The sequence below is a fragment of the Haliotis asinina genome, chromosome 7 (genome assembly GCF_037392515.1).
Source record: "Haliotis asinina isolate JCU_RB_2024 chromosome 7, JCU_Hal_asi_v2, whole genome shotgun sequence".
In the NCBI taxonomy this organism is placed as follows: Eukaryota; Metazoa; Mollusca; class Gastropoda; order Lepetellida; family Haliotidae; genus Haliotis; species Haliotis asinina.
The window spans coordinates 60,619,630-60,628,379 of record NC_090286.1 but is presented as its reverse complement, the minus strand read 5'-3'; the positions used below and the strand labels follow the sequence as shown (position 1 = coordinate 60,628,379).

General features: G+C 38.9%; 1 pseudogene; it reads right to left on the bottom strand.

The window, feature by feature from the left end:
* Nucleotides 1-3,031: 3,031 nt before the first annotated feature.
* Nucleotides 3,032-8,750, bottom strand: part of LOC137291409 (sodium-coupled monocarboxylate transporter 2-like) — a 72,635-nt pseudogene continuing 66,916 nt past the window's right edge.

The window sequence follows — 8,750 nt, the reverse complement described above, 5'->3', positions numbered from 1 at the left end:
TCTGGCATTTAAAACATCTGAGCGGGTTCGGAATGTACAGGTGAACCTTGATGTTGCAGTAACCAGCCTTCAATGATTTTGGAGCTGTCGGAGATGAAAAGGAGAACAGATAAGTATTGGTTGGAACACTTTCATTGTTTTTACGGATTGAAAAGCGTTTGACGTCGAGCACACCTTGATCCTTCATTTCAGTCATGATGTCAAATTCAGTCATGTCAGAAAACAACCGATCACGGTCTCTGATGATCCCTTTGTTCATGTTTAACGTCTTGTGAGCAGATACAGTAACCGGAATTCCAACAAACGATTCTATGCTCATCAAATTGACTGACTGCTGCCGTTTCCCACACTCAATCTGCAGTGCACCTGAACGTAACCGTTTAATATTCTTTCTTCTCAATATTCTAAAAATTAAAAGATTAATAGTTCCATCAGATTGGCCCATGAGCCACCGCCTTCTGGCATACGACTCTAGGCAAAAACAAACAACATTCCTAAGGTCAAAACGTTCGCCAAGTCTTTAGACATATTATAATTTCGTAAGTTTCTTACAACAGTAAACAAATGTAGCACAGGGCTTGGCGTGACCAGCCGATTGGTCGAACCGGACCTATTCGACCACCCGTCTAGGCGAAGTCAGGGCCAAAGTGGTGTATTGAGCAACAGGAACACGATTGCAGGCCCCTATTGCCTTCAACCACCAGGATCCCCTCCTCCGCCGACACAGGGACCAACCCACGGCAAACGGGTTGGTGGACCAAATATCCCCCCGGGTCCACTACGGGGGTGTCGGCGAGCTCTTGGCGTTACCCAGCACCCACCACGAGGAGGTGGCTCGCCACGGGTGCCCAACATTTTTGAAATGTGTGTTGTCCAAGAATGTTTGAAACATTGTTTAAATGTAGCTTTTCTATTTTCTTGTGAAGTGAGAACAAAAGTGTTGTAACAACAATTGTAATATGGGCCAGTTGGCCAAAATCACTGTATAAAATTTGTCTGCAAAATATTTCATTGAAAGACCACAATTTGTTAGTGTAAATACATCTCACTGAGAGACACTGATCACCAACACTGGAGCCCTTCAGGTAGCCAGTATGATGATTGCTTTATTGTTAAGATTGTTAAGTTTGCGGACGACGTGGCTCCAGTAGGCCTGTTGACCAACATGGAGGGCGCCTACATACAGGAATTCGTGAATCTCACTGGTGTAACTGGTGGTGTAAGACAATCACTTTCTGCTCACTGTGTTTAAAACTAAAGAGATGATTATTAATTTCAGAACAGGTATGTCTGTGCATTCACCATTCACTGTCCATGGTTTAGATGTTGAAATTGTTATGAAATACACATATCTTGGAGCTATAATTAATGACAAATTAAACTGGAATCATAATACAGATGCTCTATACAAAATGGGTCAACAACGTTTATATTTCTTTCAGAAACTTCGCTCTTTTTTAATGTTGACATAACTAATCTTCCACTGCTTTATTAATGTTTACAAATTTATTTAAACCGTCTTAACCTTCTCAATTCAGTACTGGTATGGATCCCTATCAGGTCAGAAACCGAAAAAAACTTAACAAAATCGTCAAATTCAGCAGTGAAACCACAAAGGTAGATTTTGACCCTTTGGCTTACTTAATTTTTTACGTGACTCTTCACACATTTTTAAACACAGAATATAAACTTTTACCATCTGGCAGACGTTCCAAAATTTCAACATTTAGATCGAACAGAGCCCTGAAATCGTTCATCCCGCCCAGCATTGGCTTTTTGTAACAATAAATAATATATCTCTATTTACAATGTTATTTGTACCTGTTTATGTACACTGTTGTCGTTATATTCATCATGACTGTTTTAGCCACATACTTATAACCTGTGCTGAATATTTATTTTACAGTTCATTTACCTGTGGGAAACGCTCTTACATTTATCATATTTATCATATATCATATGTATCATGTGCACTCTTTGTTGATGTACAGTATATTCCATCTCATGGTTGTAGTTTTTATTTCTTCTTCTTCTTTGAAGTGTCCTGTCCGATTTCCGTTCAACATATGATTGTCCACAGTTATGGCAGTCTCGACGTTGAGCACAACCCTTTTCTTGACATTGTTGTAGCACTCATATGAAATCTTTTGCATTATTCAGTTCGAAAAAAGTTCTGTCTTTGAATGAATCCAGAGGCATTTTTATTGAACAATTCCAATATTATGTCACACCCTTTTTCTTTGCCAATTGCTATCTACAGCAGAGACACTTCGCGGAAAGAATTTGATTTGTGAGTGACCTGGGTTTGTTAAATCAAACAATTCTTTAATCATAGATACAGCTTAGAAGTCTCAGTACTATATCTTTATTCTGATTGCCTGTACATAATATACTGAAAACCATTAAAAACGCAATTTGAAATTCATATTTTCTTTACTCACACAAATGTCAACATACATAGATGTAACTGGCAGATTTGTTTTAAGCAAACATCTGTGGATAACGTAATCGGAAAATGTCCAATCAAAAACAACGTCAGGGACGCAACAACGGCATCAAACAAAGGAGGGGTGGCCCGAAAACGGTGTTTGAGTTGACCAACGGATGCACAATCATGACATCTGAAGAAATGCCGCTAACAATAGCGAAAACCTGATTCATGTCTTGTGTCAAGCGTTGCATTTTCAGTTTCAGTTTCAGGCAAGGATATCAGCCTTTTATCCCTACATCCTCCGTATCGCAGGTAAAAATCGTCAGTAGAAGTTATGTAAGTTCCAGGACAACAAATACCAACTGCGTTTTTAATGGCTTTCAGTATAGTATTAACTCATGTGAAGATTCACTCTAAATTACTTTCAAACATAATTATCAAATCCTATACTTTTGTCAGACATGTATTTCTTCAGAGAAGAGCAAACGCTGCCTTTCACAATTCATTGGCTGTTGGAAACTACAAAACATGAATTGTGCATATCAGTTAACCTGCAAATATTGAAAATGTCTTTATCCTACAGTATTTGGTCTCCTGAGTTATTGATTCTAATTCCTGATGAATGATTCTGTTTGTTGCTCATCTTCATTCGAGATATCTGATGTATGGGTTAATCTTTCTTCAGTCTGCAACATAAAGAAATTCATATGGTGGAGCCTACAATCACAGCTTCAAGCCGACATCAAATCTCCGAGCCTTCAAACCAGAAAAACAACAACATTTGGACAAGATGAAGACGAATATGGTGCTATACTTCGTTTCCATCGACCATGGAAGTCAAAAGTGAACCTCCACATGACAGAAAACTTAAACGTTTGCTGAAAAATAAATCAACAAAAACATTGTGCCAAATTCGTGGCTCATGTCAGAAGAACTGACCATTACAATTTCCAGTCACAACGAAAATGGGCCAAAGTAGACTTTGTGTTGCGTAGCCACTTACAGTAAAAGCATGCCTGTATTTTTTTGGTGAATTCTGTTTACCATAAGGAATTACCCAAGCCTGATAATGGAACTTTGACTGCAAAATATTTGATATCTGAAATGTGTATTTCCACGAAATTTTATTTATAATGTCCGATCGCTTGAAAAGTGAGTTAGTTAATATTTAACGTTACATCGGCAGTAGTGCAGCCATATCGTGACGAGAACATACGTGACATAAAAAGAAATATATGTACATATAGCATATTATGAAGAACCTGTCGACGAAGGACAGTAAAACAATTGAAATATCAGACTTAGTATCAAAACTAGCATGGAAACTTATAAAAATATAATAGTATCACTATTTGGACAGTACAATATAAAAACAGGCCATAGATCGCCAACAACTGAGGGTAGATCACCATACTGGGAACCATGGGGACTTACAGTACCTCTGCTACCAGCATGGTCCTCAGCTGGATTTACACCATCCCCTCAGCTGCTGGCGACTGTATGCAAGAGTAGCAACAAATTAAAATGACACATATTCTACGGCTAAAAAAGTGGAAGAATAAATCTGACTTCAACAGTTTTAGGACTTACATACACTCTCGGGAGGACAATAATTTTACGGTACTTCGACCCACTTCGAGGATTCAGCCACTAACAATCTTAGTTCCTAATTCAACTTCCAATCAGAAAATATTTATCTATTTACAAGTCATATAACAAATGTAATTCTTCGAAAACGCAAAGTTTCAGTGACAACTAACACTACTAAAAACATCGTTCATAGGTCGTGATTTAAAATGGTTATCACTTGTGATGGTATATTCAACACAGTCAAGGTTTGCTTGAGAAGAGAAATAAATTAGTTCAATGGGGATGGTGGATGGAATCAGGATGGACCCTGGTCTGCATGTCATTAGAAAAAAAATGCTTCAAAGCAAATGTATGAATCTGAACCTCACCAATATTGTTTCATGGGGCTCATGTAATTTCTTGGTTACATATGATGCACAGCAGCCCGCAAAACATCAACGAACCTTTCTCATGAGCTATCATTGTCATATTACATCAGTACAGGTCATTGGTAGAGCCCTGAACAGCCCCTTTAAAGGAGTTTATTTAGTTAGTGATGTACGTGTACTTTAGAGTATGTGCTAGCCATGGTACTGACCATCACATGTTCCACTTCCTGTTCGCGCCTCCAGTAGAACTTTCTCACGTAGATAGGGTTAACTCCATCCTTGTTTCCACCTGAAACATCAACGCCTGTAGAGAAAGTCTGTGTCCACACTGATGCACGGGGTGGTAGATCTAATATAAATTCAGTACGCTCTGTGAAGGAATGTAGTGTGTGAGCTTAGTTTTACGCCGCACTCGTCAGTATTCCAGCTGTATGGCGGCGGTCTGTAAATAATCGAGTCTGGACCAGACAATCCAGTGGTCAACAACATGAGCATCGATCTGCGCAATCGGGAACCGATGACATATGTCAACCAAGTCAGCGAGTCTGACCACTCGATCCTGTTAGTCGCCTCTGTCGACAAGCATAGTCACCTTTTATGGCAAGTATAGGTTGCTGAAGGCCTATTCTGCCCCGGGACATTCACGGGTCGTGAAGGGATGTAAGCTGATCACTACTGGACTAGAATCATGGCGAGAAGGGGTGACGATATTTGTCTTACTGACATTTACCTGTGGCCAGACCGAGGGCAACGCCCACCACCAGCACGATGAGGAACCCAAACATATAGTAGAGAGTGTAAGAGAGACTGTAGAAAGCGTCCAGACCTGACCTGGTAGAAACGAACGAGGGATGGTTAACATTCAAAGTGGGGACTCCTTTTCTGCACAGCAAATGTGATATTTAGGTTAAGAAACTAATAACCATAGTTCATAATAAATATATAAATGCATAGATTAATATACTCTATACTAAAAGCCTTTCAAATATAGAATCTGAATGACATTTACCATCATAGTATTACAAGTTTGTTTACAAGTAGAAAGGTGCCCCAAGTGTTACCCAGTAGTTAGTACATCATCATGAGTTGAGTTTGGTGTTGTCATCGTGTACAGCAGAGTGAAGTTGACTCTTGGGCAGTGATCTGTAGGGGCAGGGGGCAGAGGGGGCGTCTGCCTCACCCCCGGGGAAACATTGGCACCAACCACCAGCCATGCCAGGCAGCTTATCCCAACCAGGAGTGCAGCAATGGCACTCTAAGAAAATAGAGATACAGACAGTGGTTACCAAACATGTGTCCCGAACTAACGAATATATTTACAAGTTTTTCAAACTGTGTCTCAAACCTTAAGAACTGAGTGTTAACTTCTTTGATACACCCAACATACTGTGGGAACAACTGTGCATCCAAGAAAGACAAAACAAAATAGCTCAGTGAATTTATGTTAAGGCGAATGATGTTTACTGGTTGTATGGTCTGATTTACATGCCTAGTAAAATGGATGTCTAATGTAACATACTTTGAACTTTATTTGGGAAATTTCAAAATGGAAAATGAATTTATAAGCACGCTCTTTAATAAGTTATATTTAAACTTTTCCCTCTTCACAATGGTGCGAAGTGGTTGTCTAGAGGTTAAGGTGTTTTCTCATCACGAGGACCTGGGTTCGATTTCCCCACATGGGTACAATGTCTAAGGCCCATTTCTGGTGTCCACAGTCATGTTGCTAAAAGCAGCGTACAATTATTGCCACTCACTGAAATAGGCACTTCTCAAAATAAAATTAGCTATGGCACCTAGGATAAATTCTCTAAAGTTTGGCATCTGCGGTGTATACATACTCGTGTGTTGACAAATGGGAACAAAGCCCCAAGGTAGTAGAGGCTGAACATTGGCCCTGATACAATTCCGGAGGCACTGTAATAAAGCTGCAACAAAGTTGGTGTCAAAACCATAAAGGGAGAAACGTATAGATAAGCGATTCAAATATAATTCAGCGTGTGTAGATACAAATATTAGCCGGAAGCCAGTATCTGATGTCGTGAAGGGAAAAACGTGATCGATCAACCTGCTAATGCACTGACGATGGACGGAAAATGAATTATTATTAACTGACTAATAAAAATGCAAAATTACTTCCACAGGTTAAAAACATTTGCCCATTATTACCTGGAGTAGGGGGATGGATCTCAGTGATGACATACATACTGCAACACAACAGGTCACGATTCCCCACACGACCACTGAAAAGACAACCCCACAGAAGAGTGATTCATCTTCGTGGAAACAATTCCAGCACAAACACTTATGCTTTCTTTAGTCACTAAAACATATGTAAACATTAAGGTTTAATCCAGGTTTATCAACAAGTAAACGTGGGTGTCATCATATTATAATAACGTTATTTATTTGTACGTATCTGTCAATACAGGTTGACATCTATTAGAAACTTCCAAAGAGACTTTTACGAATGAGATGGATTTCAGCTCTCCATCATTTTGATAAAACATATCCAGGTGCTGTCACATAAACATATGATTAAAATGTCTGTCAGCTAGTCTGCCTTGTACTGTAAATAGAAGCGACAAAACCCCTTTCAGATACATAAGAAATCTCTGCCAAATGCAGAGTCAATTGTACAACTGTGACTATATCATCGCGGTCTGTAAATAGTCGAGTCAATTCAGTGATTACCAGAATCAGCATTGATCTGCACAAATGGTATATGTTACTGGTTACAGTTTATGATTTGCTGTGACAAACAATATGAGAAATCCCCTAAGACCAGAAAATAGAACACTGATAAGTCTAAAATATTCTGTAATATGTATTGACGAAAGATACAAAGATTCACAATAGAGGTTTCTAGTACAAGGCAGCTGAGTCAAATCTAAGAGAATGGGTCACAAATATAATATCAGCTCACCAAAATCTTGGTTTTCACTGAGAAACAGTTCTACTTGATCTTTCACAGCGAAGTGGTGCTGAACGTAGGTTGAAAGTTGACGAAGAGACAGACAGATGTAGACAGACCAAATAATGATACAACTGCGGCATAACTCTGTGTGTAAGTATGCGCGCGGGTATGTGTGTGTGAACACAACGACCAGCCTTGTGTATACACAATCACTGATTCTAGAGTATTCCAGTGAAATATAGAACCTTCATGATCGGAAAGTCAAAACACACAAAAGGGAGGTAACTCTACAGCTCTACCTTATAGGCATGCCCCTAAAATACTATTACCGTGATATCAATGTGACCCATAATAAATCTCTCACACAACTCTTAACATTGCGACCCAATAATAGTTATCACTTAATCAATAGAAAAACACACAAAAATAGACAAAACACACTCTCGAAACCTTCTGTTACAGTCATAGCATGATAAGAAACATAACATGATGCTAGGCAATTTTATGAAGAACATGTGAAACTTTGTTCAGAACTACAATGAAATAATGCAAATGCAAACATGCATCATCATCAAGTCATCATGCATTTACAGTGTGGAAAGTGCATCAGCACAAACATTGTCTTTGCCTTTAATGTATCTGATCACAAGATTGAACCCTTGCAAGGTCAAACCTCACAAGTCCTTCATTCTTGTTCTTCATTTTATGGAGAATAGTCAAAGGATTGTGATCAGCAAACACGTCAGTTGGCAAAGGAATGGTACTCAGGGACACCTCAAAGACCTAATGTCTCTTTCTCAATGGTAGAATAACTTATCTGATGCCTGTCAAACGTCTTGGAAAAATAACAAACTGGATGTTCAGTTGATAAATCTTCCTTCTTGAGTGAGTTAGTTAATATTTTACGTCACATCGGCAATATCTCAGCCATATCGTGACGAGAACAACTAATATCAAAATCAATTATATGTCTACTATAAAACCTGTCAACGACGGACAGTAAAACAACTAGAATATCACAAATGGAATTAAAACTAGCATGGGGAGTTAAAAATAACATCACCATTTGGACAATACACTATAAAATCAGGCTATAGATCGCCAGCAACTGAAGGTAGATCACCATACTAGGACCATGGGGACTTACAGTACCTTTGCTACCTACATGGACCCTAGTTGGATTTACACCATCCCTTCAGCCGCTGGCGAGTGTACAATATGCTAGCCACAATTAAAACAATAGGAATACTACGATTACAAACAGTGGTAGACGTAAATTTACTATCAATGTTTTTGGACTTACGTACCCTCTCAGGAGGACAATAATTTTACAATACTTCAACCCCCTTTGAGGGTACAGCCACTAACAATTCTAGTTACGAATCCAAACTACCAATTATTAAAATACATCTTTTTACAGAAACATATTGTTCAAAATTCAGTC